This window comes from Astatotilapia calliptera, chromosome 1 (genome assembly GCF_900246225.1).
Source record: "Astatotilapia calliptera chromosome 1, fAstCal1.2, whole genome shotgun sequence".
Classification (NCBI taxonomy): domain Eukaryota; kingdom Metazoa; phylum Chordata; class Actinopteri; order Cichliformes; family Cichlidae; genus Astatotilapia; species Astatotilapia calliptera.
The window spans coordinates 30,976,003-30,991,489 of record NC_039302.1 but is presented as its reverse complement, the minus strand read 5'-3'; the positions used below and the strand labels follow the sequence as shown (position 1 = coordinate 30,991,489).

The 15,487-nt window shown below is 39.4% G+C and overlaps 1 protein-coding gene across 4 annotated transcripts in view; it reads left to right on the top strand.

Moving 5' to 3' along the window:
- The window catches only part of chst8 (carbohydrate (N-acetylgalactosamine 4-0) sulfotransferase 8), a 179,793-nt gene that overhangs the window by 15,489 nt on the left and 148,817 nt on the right, over nucleotides 1–15,487 (top strand). Inside the window, exon 1 of one of the 4 annotated variants that reach the window (XM_026174177.1) lies at nucleotides 691–1,276. The exons of 2 other annotated variants lie outside the window; for them this stretch is intronic. The gene's annotated coding sequence lies outside the window, so the exon portion shown is untranslated. Of the gene's footprint in view, nucleotides 1–690; nucleotides 1,277–12,046; nucleotides 12,141–15,487 lie in introns of those variants that run through there. One more of the 4 variants, XM_026174169.1, reaches the window with a different exon arrangement.

Genomic DNA, 15,487 nt, shown 5'->3' with positions numbered 1-15,487 from the left:
GAATACATTAGGAGATCAAAAAAAGAAATATGCTGATGTGGCTTTCCTAACATTAAAATCATATGTAGTCAGATATGTGCCAAAAGACATGTTAAAACAGTGGAGTGAGCTGGCAGCAATCGAGTTTGCTCTTGATATCTATCATTGTGACAGGTACAGTGGATTAATACAAGCACTGTCATGGTCAAAAACCCAAAATCCAGACTTTTGCATTTTTGGGGTATTATATTCTTATTTGTTATCAGATCTTCTGTTTGCTTCTTAGTATGTTTTTGCATCGCATCCTTGTCTTAGTTTTTTTTTCTGTTCCTGTTTATTCCCATTACTATTTTACTTAGGGTTTATTTTGTATAGACTTGTGTTATTTGCCCTTGTGTTCTTCTGGGGCGATCGTGGCTCAAGAGTTGGGAGTTCGCCTCGTAATCGGAAGGTTGCCGGTTCGAGCCCCGGCTTGGACAGTCTCGGTCGTTGTGTCCTTGGGCAAGACACTTCACCCGTTGCCTACTGGTGGTGGTCAGAGGGCCTGGTGGCGCCAGTGTTCGGCAGCCTCGCCTCTGTCAGTGCGCCCCAGGGTGGCTGTGGCTACAATGTAGCTTGCCATCACCAGTGTGTGAATGTGTGTGTGAATGGGTGGATGACTGGATATGTAAAGCGCTTTGGGGTCCTTAGGGACTAGTAAAGCGCTATATAAATACAGGCCATTTACCATTCTGTGTCAAGTTAAGTGTGTTAGTGTCTTATCTCTGTTTGCTGTGTAGTGCATCCATTTCTGCTTTATCTTGTCTCCAGGGTCTGCTTTTGGGTCTTTTTTTTTCTTCTGTTGCTTATGACAGGGACTAACTGCAAACCCTACTTTGCAGTTCTACTTGTGTAGGTGTAAAAATGAAAACATGCACACTAGTCAGACTAGTTTGGAAACGTTTCCTGTCACACAGGTTTTTATCACATTCTGCTAACAATTGCATTTTTGTTCCCACCTAAACTGATTTTAGAAACACAAATTGATGAACACACTGCCATATATTAGTTGTATATTAGTGTGTGCCATACTTACTCCTTACTTCTGTCATAGTGTTACATATAACTGGCCTTGCTGCTTCTGACAAACTGTTCCCAAATATTCCAAACATGTAACAGGTAGTTTGTTTGCATGACACTAGCGGCTGATCATTACATGTAATTTGCATGAAAACCTGCAACACCAAGTATTACAACATGTATCTACTTTTTTTCTTTCTGTCTCTGTTTTACCCCAGTCTCCCAAACATTTTAGCAGGTAAGTTTCTAATTAGCTGAAATTTACAATGAAATGTAGGACCTATTCATAGGCACTCTGTCATGGTCCCTGTGCCTCCCCGGCCAGCCCAGTGTGGCCACAAGTGTTTGTTGTTTTTCTCTCGCTCGCTCTCTCCTACCTGTCTGCCTGGGCGGAGCTCTGATTGGGCTCCTGCCCTTGGCCCATGCACCTGCAGCTGATCTCGAGCAAATTGCAGTTCTCTGGCTCTTAAGGCTGGGGCTCTGAACTATTCGTCGCTGGAATATTGAGTAACTCTCGTTTACCTGGATCAGCCCTTTGTGACTCCTGGACCCCGTGAGTAGGAGAGTGAGCTGAGCTGCTTGTGTGGAGACTGTTTGGACGAGGAGCAGAGCGAGTGCGAAGAAGTGTGTCTCCCCAGCCTATTGATCCCCGGGACCCTGGTGTTTCCCCCCTCCCTTCACGTGTATATAGCGCACCAGTGTGATTAATAAAGTGTCGTTGAACTGTGCTACCTCAGTCTGCGCCTGAGTCCGTTCCACCCCCGTGACACACTCCTCCTCTTTTCACTGAGGATAATTTCAATTAGTTAAGGCAAGGCAAGGGAAGTTTATTTATATAGCACAATTCAACAGCAAGGTGATTCAAAGTGCTTTATAGAGACATTAAAAAACAAAAACAAATAAAAAGCATGATTTAAAATGGAAACTGACTTTGTTATTGTCCTAATGTGTTTTTCTAAGTTTAGGTCTACATCCATCACTACACCCAAATTTTTTGCCTTGTTGGTGGTTTTTAGGTGTATAGATTGAAGTTCTCTGGTGACCTGTAATCATTTTTCTTTGGCTCCAAAGACTATTACTTCAGTTTTGTTTTTGTTTAGCTGGAGAAAATTGTGGCGCAACCAGTCATTAATTTCCTCAATGCATTTACCAAGAGCCTGTAAAGGGCCTCGATCTCAGATGATTTGTGTGTCATCTGCATAGCTATGATAGTTTATTTTGTTGTTCTTTATAATCTGTGCTAGTGGGAGCATGTAAATGTTAAACAGAAGGGGTCCCGAGATGGAACCTTGTGGAACTCCACATGTGATACTTGTCTGCTCAGATGTGAAGTTGCCTATTGATTCAAAGTATTTCCTGTTTTCTAAGTATGTTTTGAACCAGTTTAGTACAGTTCCTGAAAGACCTGCTCAGTTCTCCAGTCGTTTGAGTAATATGTTGTGGTCAGCTGTATCGCATGCTGCACTGAGATCCAGTAAAACTAAGACTGACATTTTTCCACTGTCTGTATTCAGACATATGTCATTAAACACTTTGGTCAGAGCAGTTTCAGTGTTGTGGTTATGTCTAAAACCTGACTGGAAGGTATCATAGCAGTTATTCTGTCTTAAGAAGTAATTGAGCTGTAGAGAAACTGCTTTTTCAATTGTTCAGTTGTTCATTTGTGTCTTGTCAAGATTGTACTTTTTCAGTATATGTTTGAATACAGCAGTTTTTAGTGCTTCTAGAAACACACCTGACATTAAAGAAAGGTTGATGATCTGTAACAGGTCTGACTCCAAGGTCTTTGAGACCTTTTTTGAAAAAACCTGTTGGCAGGACATCTAAACAGCAAGAGGAGGAGTTCAGTTGACCTAAGATGTCCTCCAGGTCTTTGCTGTTAATAGGGTAAAACTGTTTCATGGTGTTTAAACAGTTTTTCGGTGGACACAGTACATATCCTGAATCTGTTGTTGATGTACCAATTGCTTGTCTAATCTTTTGGATTTTGTCTGTGAAGAATTTGGCAAAGTCATTGCAGGCCATGGTCGAATGAAGTTCAGCTGCCACTGACACAGGAGGGTTTGTTAGCCTTTCAACTGTAGCAAATAAGACCCGAGCATTATGACTGTTTTTGGTGATGATGTGAGAGAAGTAGGACCTCCTTGCACTCCTCAGTTGTAAATTATAATTGTGAAGTTTTTCTTTATAGTAATAAAGTAATAAAGTGAACTAAAGTGAATCTCATTTGGCTCTCAGCGAAGGCGGTCGCACTTTTCTCCTCTCCTCTCCCTTATCTTCCCTGCTTAGCTTCTTATGTCCTTATCTTGTCTCGTGCTTTTTTCACTTCCCTGGAACACTCTCTCACAGTCTGTTTCTAAAACCTAAACAGAATTATGGATTTGATCAACTGGTCTCTGAATGCTATTGACACCCTTTTCTCAACGAGAAGTCTGGGCTCGGGAGAGCCCGAGTGCCCTGGAGGGACTTTCCCTGCCGGATACACGATGGACAGGTGGCAGACATGGAGGATTGTGTGCCTGGCGGGATTGTCGATCGAGGACGCTGAAGATATCTACCTATTCGGAACCATGCTAACAAGGTTCTTGCTGATCGGAGCTGGCTTGGCCCTGGCTTATTGGAGAATTAAGAAAGCGGAACCGGCTGTTCAAACCCCCCCAAGGCTGCCCGCTGGGATTGAAACGATGGGACGAGGTGCAGCTTCTCAGAAAGGGCTCACTGAATGCAGCATGGTTAAGAGCTTGGAGGCGCTAACGGCTGCAGTGAAGGCTCAGAATAACACCTCTGAGCGTATATTGGGTTACATCAGGGAAGAATCCACTCGGAACAACACCTCTGGGCGGAAGCTGGATTACATCGCGGATCAGTTGGCTGCGGTTGTGAGGTCTCAGAATCTGCTCTGTGAGCAAAAGACTGAAAAGACCACAGAATTGAAGGTAAATAACATCATGGAGAAACTCGCAGCTATCCAACCAGAGATTGAGAGACCAGTGTCGGTGTCGGAGTGTTAAAAACAGCTTGAAATTCTCATGGGTTGTTTGTAAAAGAAAAATCACCATTATGATGCGGCTACCCCTTCGGCGCCAGCTGTGGGCTCAAGGCTGGAGCCTAACAAAAACTCCCTGATAACGACTGTGTCGAGTCTGTTCCTTCCCATTCCATGCAAGGCCACCTGGGTTGGCTGGTAGACTGTTTACTTAGCCTGGCAGGGCGAAGGACACTGTCTGAGCTGAACTATGGACACGCACACACATGCACTTACACTGATAAGCACACACTCATCCCCCTCCCTTTCCAAATGCCTCCGATGCTTGTTTCCTGTGGGTGAACACGGCGGGTCTATGTGCACTGGAATGGTAGCGCTGTGCAGGGCGGCTGCTGTGTTCGCTTCGGATTACTCCTCACCCCCCACCCAATCCTGTGGCTTGTCATGTCTTTTACAATGTTGTGCTGTGGACATTTATGTGCTTTTTGTGCAGAGGAGTTTTTTTTGTTTCCTGTTCTCATGCTGTGCTACCATGGAATCACAGCATGAGTAGAGGTCTCTTTTTTCCCTCTTGTACTTTCCCATTGTAGTGTACATTTCAGTGTTTTTCTGTAACGCTACCGATCTCCGACTTGTATCCCCATGTAATGTCTGTGTTGTGTGTGTAAGGTCGGGGGTTATTCACCACACTGCAGGGCAACCTGCATGTGGTGAATAAAGCTTTGATTGATTGATTGATTGATTGATTGGCTTTGGATTCTTAATGGCAACTTGGTTCCTCTTTTATAACCAGCAGAGTAATTGGGGAAAAAGTAGTTATGCTTTTAAAAAGTACCTGTTGTTCCTCGGGTAAGAACGCTTTGAGAATTTTAATTTGGCAATTAGAACTAGAGGCAATGAAGGAATTTTAATTATCAAGGGAGTTAAAGTGAAACTTTACCAGCTAACACATCTTTCCCCTGCAAACAAACTAGCTAATGGCTAATGGGTTTTTCAGGTCTATTTTTGACCTGTACATCTGTTACTCTGTCTAATCCCAAACTAGTCAAACTGGTTGCCTTAATATCATATTTTGTGCAGACAACTGTGACTCCCTACAGAAGATTCCCCTTGACTTTGAGGATTACTTAAATTTTGCTCTAGCATTATCATGATGCTGGCATTTCCAATACAATGTATTTGATGGGTTGCCATAAAGAGATTTCTGTTGCCTCACATTCCCTGGATGGACGGATGGACGGATGGATTGATGGATGGATGGAGATTTGCTGTGTCCAGATGTTGCTTTAGTCCACTGCCACTTCAACTACTCTTATCAACAGCTCAGAATTCTAGGATTTCTCATGAAAGAGATTAAAATAAATTATAAAGACAACATTATTGTTTTGAATATGCACTCTCACACCCTAATATTTTGCTTCAAGCTTTTGTCATGTAATTGTAGCCTATGCACTTTGTTGATCAACTTGTGCTTGCTTACCAGTATTATGAAATTAAACGTCATTCACATTACCTATTACATCACCAACCTTCTAGTTTATTTTGACTTAATTATTAAATCTCTAGACTGGTTAAATGTTTTCCTATGAAGATGTGAAAGAAAGGAAAATCAATGTTTTGGTGTCAGTTCTGTGAGTGCATCTTTAAATTGCAATAGTTAATTGTTAGTGACAAGACAAACAGCAATCAGGCTACATGTCATCAAATATGACATGATATAGACAGGTAAAATTAACGAGCAGTGTTGCAGGCAGAGACATGGTGAATAGAATGCAAAATTTGACAGTGTAGTAGGAACAGATGTCCAAATTAGTTGTGTTGCTTGTGGAAAGTGAAATTCCTATGTGTGTGAATTGTTGTAGCCTTTCTGTTCAACAGATCACTTAAATTTGACTTTGAACCAAAACAAATGAAAGGCAGCTGGGAGTAGACACGGCAGAGTGTATCACTCCTGTCCAGTATGAAGTTTTGCATCCACTAACTGCAGCTCATAACCTTGCTGCGAAGTAATCCAGCTCCACTGGCATCAAAGCAACAACAACAGCAGCTGCTACCACTTTGAAGAGCTCAAGCCCACTTAATGAGTCTGGTCAGGTGAATTCAGTAATAGCAACATAATAGCTATTAGCTTGTTTTATGTCTTAAGTAGTGTCTGTCAGCATGAAAGAATAAAAAGGCAAGTCAGTGTAATAGAAATTTGATTGATTTTCCCTCAGTGGTTTATTCAGCAATCTCTTAACTCCCTCTAGCTACTACAGGTCAATAAAAAAGGCATTGTGTATATTTGACCATTTGAAATATTATAGATTCACATCAAATCCAATTGAGATGTTTTCATTTTTAATGTCATACTTTACTTGTTTTAGGAAATAACTGAAACTACACATGTACAGTAAACTTGCAATATGTTCTGGAACATTTGACTGTCCTGGCTTTTTTTTCTCCAAACAAAGCCACAAAACAAAACTTTAAATTAAAAAAGGATTAAGCATAGACCCCCCCCCCCCCCCCCCCCCCCCCCCCCAGCTTGCACAGACATCAGAATCTTTTCTGAAACTTCTCAAATGAACTACAGCAGGCATTCATGAACACCAGTGCAAGATGTACATAAAATCCAGCTGCCAAAAGGTTATGGGAAACAAAACGTGTGTGATTAGCTGAAATATTGACATGCTACTCCCTTACTGTACTTGAGTTAGAAGCTAAACTTGTCTCTCCTCAAAGCAAATATTTACTTAAGTATTAAAATGTGGAAATTGGCTAGTCATAGTTGCGAGTAGAAGCAGAAGTGAACCATACTTAATAACCTATCTAGTCCTATCTAAATGTGTTATGCAGACAAATTCATAACACAGTTCTTTTAGAGACAAATTGGGTTCTATCCAGTAAAATTAAACACTGGAAACAAACTCCCCTTCTTCAAAAATTTCCAGAGAAAGAATCTTAAAGTGATAGAAATGTGTTTCTGGCAAAACAACTTTGCCTGACAGTCAACAGATTCCTCTTCTTCTCCTTCTTCTTCTGAACCTATGGCTTCTGCTGTTAGTCTGAATTCAATTCTACTAATTGTGAAATCATCAAATCAAATTTTTCACCAGATCTTCTCTTGCTAGCAGTAATGACTATGATTATATGCAACAAAATGGGATCATTTTCAAATTGGTTCACGTTGTTTTATACTGTCTAGCAACCACACATATAGAGAATTCTATATTCATTCATTTACACAACTAAGAATTGTAACATTATGCATGCACATAATTCTTATTTTTCGGCAGATTTACATGCTATATCCAATTTCTGCAGTGAGGAACACTACTGTTTTAATCCAAAGCTTCAATAATTTGACATTCATTATTTTTGCTTTCTTAATTCCAGTCCATTTGCTATACTCCCTGCAATATTGTCACTTGAGCCCCCCGCATGACATGCCAATATAAACCAACTACCCTTAAGTACCAGTGCATTATTAAGCTCTCCAGCACTATGTTGTACCAGCACAAGAAAAGTCATCACTTTGCGACGGCCCTGGTTCTGCATGTATCATCTGCAGGTCTTTTCATATGTCTAGCATAGAAAAAAAAAAACAGTTTAAAAAAGAGTCATTAAAAAAATGTAAACCCAGGCTACAAAACAGCTTAAAATAGCTGTGACACACACATATGCATTACCTGTTCCTAGGACTGTGATCTCCGATGTTGTTCCTGGGATCTGCTGGAGCCACTCGCATAGCTTGAGAGTCGCCACACCTAGTGCTCCGATTACCACCGGGGCCACTGTTACCTTCACCCTCCTCATCTTCTCAAGCTCTTCTCTTAGCCCTTGGCATTTTTCAAGCTTCTCGTGTTCCTCCTTCATGATATTGCTGCCATTTACCATTTACCATTCAGAACCACTACATCTATTTCTACGACCGCCTTCTTCTGTTTGTCTACCACTACTACTACTATGATTGGTTAGCCACCACCATTTTGTCCGGCTGTATCTGGAAGTCCCACAGGATCTTAGCTTGGTTATTCTCCAGTATCCTTGGGGGCATCTCCCATTTTGACCTCGGGACTTCCATGCCATATTCGGCACAGATGTTTCTGTACACTATGCCGGCCACTTGGTTATGGCGTTCCATGTATGCCCTGCCTGCAAGCATCTTGGACCCTGCTGTTATGTGCTGGATTGTCTCAGGGGCTTCTTTACACACCCTGCACCTGGGGTCTTGCCTGGTGTGATAGACCCCAGCCTCTAAGGATCCTGTGCTCAGAGCTTGTTCTTGTGCTGCCATGATTAGTGCCTCTGTGCTGTCTTTCAATCCAGCTTTGTTCAGCCACTGGTAGGATTTCTGGATGTCAGCAACCTCCTCTATCTGCTGGTGGTACATACCCTGCACGGGCCTGTCCTTCCATGATGGCTCCTCCTCTTCCCCCTCTTTCTTGGGTTTCTGCTGCCTGAGGAATTCACTGAGCACGCTAGTTGGGGCCATCTTCCTGATGTATTTGTGGATGTTTGTTGCCTCATCCTGGACCATGGTGTTGACACTCACTAGTCCCCAGCCTCCTTCCTTCTGCTTAGCATACAGCCTCAGGGTGTTGGACTCGGGGTGAAACCCTTCATGCATGGCCAGGAGCTTCCTTGTCTTGGTGTCAGTGGCTTCTACCTCCTCCTTTGGCCAGCTTATTATTCCAGCAGGGTACCTGATCACGGGCAGGGCATAAGTGTTGATAGCTCGGATCTTGTTCTTACCGTTCAGCTGACTCCTCAGGACTTGCCTGACCCTCTGCAGGTACTTGGTGGTTGCAGCTTTTCTAGCAGTTCATGGTTCCCATTTGCCTGCGGGATCCCCAGGTACTTGTAACTGTCCTCTATGCCTGCAATGTTGCCTTCTTTTAGTTAGATCCCCTCAGTTCTGACTACCTTCCCTCCCTTTGTTTTCATCTGACTGGACTTATATTTTGGTTTGGTTTTATTTTATTATATATATATATATATATAGCACTGGGAAATTTTTCTAAAGACATTTATTCTTTTTTTGTGACAATAATAGAACAGTGAAGAATGAAAGAATAAACACAAGTCAGGAAATGTTGTAAATGGCTGAATAAAACATGACCGATAGGGTATGTACCACACCAGCCAGGTGTCTAAGGTGTAGATTGCCAATTTTTAGGACTAAGGGACTATGGGGAAATTATACAATATCAAATGCAAATCAAAAGGAGAGAGTTTGCCAAATTTAACTGAGGTTTATTAAAGACTATTGTTCTTTCAGTCCATTAGCTACGACATGTATGGGGTAAATGTAGCATCTTGATTGTAAAATCAGCCTGGAACCTTTGTCGCAAGGATTTTTTTTTTCTTTTGATCTCTATACTGATTACCATTGTGCAAAAAGTTCATAAAAATAGTCCTGGAAAATGCATTTCGCGTCAGATGCTCAGGTTAGTCACAATGTTTCTCAGTGTGAAGAATTTCTTCTTAAAAGTTTTGTTTTTTTGCCTTACATAACACACAGTCAATATACACTTACAATACAGATAAACAGGTTTATAAAATGCCAACACCAAAGATCATCATGTTTAGAAAAAGACATGTTGCTACCTCTCCCCCACCCCCAAATTAAGCAGCCACTATATTCGTGCAATCTAATAAACATTATTTCTAAAAAAAAAAAAAAAAAAAAAAAAAGTTTATACCAACACAAATGTCCACAAATGCTGTTTTTATTATTTAAATGGAATACAACAAAATAGCACTGCTTTCTGACAATAACAAAATAAGTAAAACAAACCAATAAAATTAAGATAAAATTAAAGGCCAGAAAAAAATAATAATGAAACAATAATAATCTAAAATAAAAGTAATAAAATGATAAACAGCTGATTAAAATTCAATAGAAATGTTTGCAAAATTAAAGGAAGTGCTGTCCAACAGTGTAACCACAAGTCACAACAAAATATGAAACAGCTTAGAAATCAATTTCAAGTTTGTCAGCCTGTTTAACAAAAAAAATCTAATGAATAAATAAATCAGTATCTGAGCAGAGCAGTTAGTTCAAAACTTTTGCATGTAAATTCAATTATTAATACAGTACCAGTTCCATGTACAATACAAGATTGCAGCCGCTGTTTTTGAGTTATTTATTTTCTGTCTCTATTTTCTTTCTCACATGTGTGATGCACATGAGGCATTGATGTGGACATGTATTAAGAGCAGTTCTAGTTCAGCTCTGAAATTAAGTGTCCAATGATATTTTTAGAGGATAAGTCTAAATAAGGGCACGTGCTGAATGATGAGCACTGCAATCCATGTAAGAGGAAGAAAGCCACCAGAGCTACGTGTGAGCAGAATATAAATACATAGTGGTAATGTTCTTTACACTTGTTGCATGTTTGTATTGTATCTCATCAAGTGATCAATGTCTGTGATGCTCTGTTTGAAAATGCTACCTTGGTATTTCAGTCTGAAAAGGGCATCTAGAACAAGAAGGGCACGGTGTCCTGGATCTAAATACCGTGTGCTTTTTATACCATAGTAACACTTGCTTAAGAGTTCTATCTTGTCTGGAGCCAGTGTTACAATTAAAGACTAACATTCATGTAAATGTTAACCAATTAATTCCAATGTTTTGAGTCTTATTTTTAGTTTACATATTTTTCACTAATTCACTAATTAAAATGTGTGACAAGTAGTACTGCACTAAAAAGTCCAGCACAACTGCACCTCCAATTATAAACTCAATAATAAACAAATATACATCAATAAAGAACACGCTGGAGTAACAGAATGATTTTTTAAAATGAATTACAATGCAATATATACCGATGTATACCCGCAGGTCTAATCCCTTCTCCACTACTTCCCTACTGATCTTAGAGCCACAGTTGCTACTCATTTACCATGTTTAGCCTTTAATTGGCACAAGTATGTCTACCTGGATAAAAAGCATCCACTTCAAAGTGTCTGCACAGAGTGAGCAGCTTTCAAAATGTAAAAGACACCATGGGTACCAAGAAAAAGCTCAACCACGTATATCCTGTAGATACAAATTTATCCTTCATGTAGTTTCTTTAGTGAACAATGTTTTCAGCTCTCAATGAAATTATTCAATAATGCTATAATAACAGGACAATTCAAATGCATGTCCCTGTATTAATTGCTTTCATGTTTATCTGTTATTCTTTGCTGAGCAACAAAAGGGGCCTTGGAAGATGCACCGTTTTATGAAATACATGCAATTGGATTCCTTTATTACAAAATGTAAGAGGCAAAATCCACATCAACCTGGACCAGAACCACAGCTTTTGAACTAGATGGTTTATATCTGACATTTAAATTATTTTTTTCTTTTTAGTATTTGGATTCTTAGTAGTGATGGGAATTCCGGCTCTTTTTAGAGAACCGGCTCTTTCGGCTCCCAACCGGCTCTTCAGGTTGTTTTGTTGCTTTAATTAATTTATTATTAACAACAATATAAAATTATGCACAAAAGAAATTACTAATGTAAAACCATGGTTTTATTTATATATGTTTGTACGTGCTTCAGAGTTTGTATGTGTTTTGGCGTTTGTACGTGCTTTGTCTCTTGGGGCCACCGCAAATATACTTTTATTTATTCACTCCACATAAAATGTAACAAACAAAGTATAAAATACAAAAACCAACAATTTACATTTCAACTTTTAACTATTTAAATTTTCAGCTTTTTCCTTTGAAACAAATTTAAAGTGAAACTACACAAAACACTACAAACCACAACACAATGAAATATAAATTAAAATATGCAAAACAAAAAAGAAGATGCACATTCTCTGTCATATAGGCCTGGGATGATTTTTTTGGGAGAGTATTTTCCTGCTTGGAATTGCAATACATAGGATTCACTGCAAGAAGAAACGTTCTGAATCCTTAATCATCCGCAACTGAAAATAGTTGTGGATGATTACTATACCTTTCTAATGTGATGACGTTGTCTCTTGTTGTCCCTGGCTCTCTTTCTCTCTCTTTCCCTCCCACTCTGTTCCTGTGCCACTGCGAGTGTAACTACCGCCCCTTCCCCCCCCCCCGCTCAGCGCAAGCACAGGGCTCACTGCGGAGTGAAGCGGAAAGAAGTGCGAGAGAGAGGGTGAGAGAAAGAAGAAAAAAAAACACGGCTCCCAATAAGGAGCCAGCTCGCGTTGTTCACTTCAAAGAGTCGGCTCTAAGAGCCGTTTCGTTTGCGACCGACCCATCACTAATTCTTAGGGCATCATTTGGACATGTGCTGCAAAATTGCTTTATATCCAGACTTTACTAACTGTACTGCCACAATACCAAAAGTATAAAAGAAGAAATCTGCAGAGACAGATATTTGAAGGCTTCCTTTGCACAAACTGCACTCTCATAATATAATTTTTAGAAAACCCTACCTGTCTGTTAAATAAGAATCAGGATTTTTTTAAAACTTGCTACAATCTCAGTTAAAATCTGGCCTTTGATCACAACATTAACTAGTTGTGCATATGCACACATGCGGCCAGTGTTTTGTATTAAGGTTGTGCTTTGTTTTATGTTGTTTATTTTAGATACTTAGTTTTACAACATTACAATTAAAAATTGTTAAAAAAAACTATTATTATTTTTATGGTCATTTAAGGGAGTGGTGTTGGTAATTAGCTTTGGTTAGAACTTGGTTGATTTGGTACCTCTCCCTGTCATGGTCCTGGTTTGTTGTTTGTTTTGCTTTTTTTTTTCTTTTGTTTATTAGTGTTAACATTTTTCTCTTGTGTTTTCTTGTTTTTGCATCTCTTTGATTGTTTGTATTAGTCTCTACCAATAGCAGGCTCTTTGCATGGCCAGTGTTTGTGCCTCCATTGTGTTTCCCTCCTTTCATCTGTGTTTAATTGTTTTTTACCTGTGTCAGAATTTCCTTGTGTGTGTATGTAGTGTCATTTGGCCTCCATCTGTCTGTCTTCCTCTTTATGCTACTTTTGCACCTTTTTGAATTCCTATTTTAATTTTTACTTCGTGCTTAATTTAATTGCAGTGTCCTGCATTTCAATTCAGTCACTTAAATTGATTAAATATAATTCCAAACTTTGTTTAATAACCGTGTCCTAAAATTCTATAAAGCAGTCACTCCATATCTTTTATTGCAAGTGTATGAAAAAAGAAAAAAATAATTTTCCAATCATAAAAAGAATGAAGACAAGAAGAAGAGAAAAATATACAAAAACAACATTAAGATGCCAATTAAAGATGTAGACATTTTTTGGGGTTTTTTGACCAGTTTGGTAATCATTTTACAGTTGTGTACAACTTCTCTCACCAACCAAGACAACAATTTAACACTTTGACGTAGCTAAAAACAACTTTCTCTAACACAGTAGTACAGTAGCATGTAATCTGCTTCACTGAGATAATGAAAGCAACTGAAAATAGCACATTTCTATCAAAACCCTTTGCAGTCAAAAGAGCGTGAACCATTAATGGCAGCAGATTATTAGAGCTGGAAAAAGGGCTCTTCTCTCAGAATGTTGAGAAAAGTAATTAAAGTAGAAGCAAGTTTTTCCGAGGAGGATTTGGAAGACTCCAAAGAAAAGACATATTTTCAATAATATCAAAACCATAATGGCTTACCTAAGCAGTATCCTGTCCTGTATATGGAAAGATTCTGGATTAGTTTCTCTTAGAATTTCCTGTTTCCAGATTCAATTTTATTTATGATCCTCAGTGTATTTCCAACTAAATGTATTGTAACATTCACAAGAACCAGACGGTTGGGTCTCAGTTTGTCCGTTTATTCGGCACATAAGCAAGCGGGTTGCTAACTCCGGGGAGAGCGCCCTCATACAACTCTTCTCTCCAGCCTGGCACACACACACCCAAAACAACCAGGTCCCCCCTCCCCTTCCTGTACCACAACCAAACATGAATCTTAAAGGAACAACAACAGTGTGCAGAGATCACCAACATGTCACTGTACAATAACACTTAACCATCGTTACAGTATATTTACATGCATCATATTTTATGCAGGGTAAAATATGGACTATTTAATTGTTTATAATCCAATCAGCTTTTAGAACAATATTATTAAGAGATCACACCACTGATTATTACTCATTTTATTTAACTTTTAAGACACTGAGAATCACTGCAAGATCTACACAGACATGCAGAAATATTCTTATGCGATTACTTTAAATTTCCATGCACCTCTTTGTGAGCAGGTGTGTGTTCGTTGAAATTTGTGCATCTTTCCTCTGAAACAAGTGTAATGTGCCTTGCATTGGCTAAGCTCCTGTTTGCAGTTACCATTGCAGTGATTAAAGTTGACACCTCCAATAGATCACAATCAAATTGAACAGAGCAGCATATTTATTGCATGACTTGCAAATGGCCCTATGCAGGGCATGTGAAGCTTAGTTCAAGTCAATAAGCATCACTGAGACAGAGAAGAACTCTGAAGTCCTTGTGGGCTTGGTGGTTTAAAGATGCATTATGAGTGTTTTTGTCCTCCCACTAGCTATTCATGAGGTCAGTGACTGCTAGCATATTTTAATGTGATTAATGTGGGCTATTGTAACTAAAGCATACAGTATTCATTTTACATTATTTTCAGTATACCTGCCTCCACTAATCCATATGGTTCTATTATAGTTAGAAATGAGTCTCCTTGTATGTCTCCTATGTGGGACACATACAAGTATTTACACCAACATCAAATTCAGAATCACCAGTTAACATAGCATGCATGTCATTAAGAGGAAGCTACAATGGCACAGGGATACCATGCAAACTCCACATAGAAAGTTCCCAGGCCTCTGGCTGATTCAATTCCAGGATCTCCTTGCTGTGAGGCAACAGTGCTAACCACTAGCCCACGTTGCTGCCTGGTGTCATCAATGATGAGCTAAAATTTTCCAAACACAAAGTAAAGTAATTTAAGCAAAATGGGAAAATGTCTTTTAACTGCTCATGTGCTGATTTGAAACTCTTGGACATCCCACACTGACAGAGTCAGCTGTCAAGAAACACTGAAATCCTATGCCATCCTGTCACAGAAATGGATACATATAAGTAAAAGCAGGCAATGTCAAAAAGATTATGTTACTTTGAAAGATACTTTAAAAAGAGCTGCTGTTCATCCACCTTCTGGCAAAACTCAAGAGTCTAGATTCCAGCAGCGCATACGCACACAGCACATAGCGAAACAGGAATTTACAGGATAGTTCACAGCGTACTTTTCAGCCAAATAAAATGAAGCACATAAAAATACTAGCATGGAACTTAAAAGTTGTATGACTAAAGAAAGGGAGGTGACCTTCTACGAGGAACGAGACTAGTTATAAAAAAATGGAGCATGTATATATATTCATCTGTAAGATTAGTAAAAGGCAGTGCAAAAAAACTTCACATGACCGAAAAAAATAACTATCATTTCCATCACAGGGAACCACAATTGTTAGTTGCTATTTATGTTATCAGAAA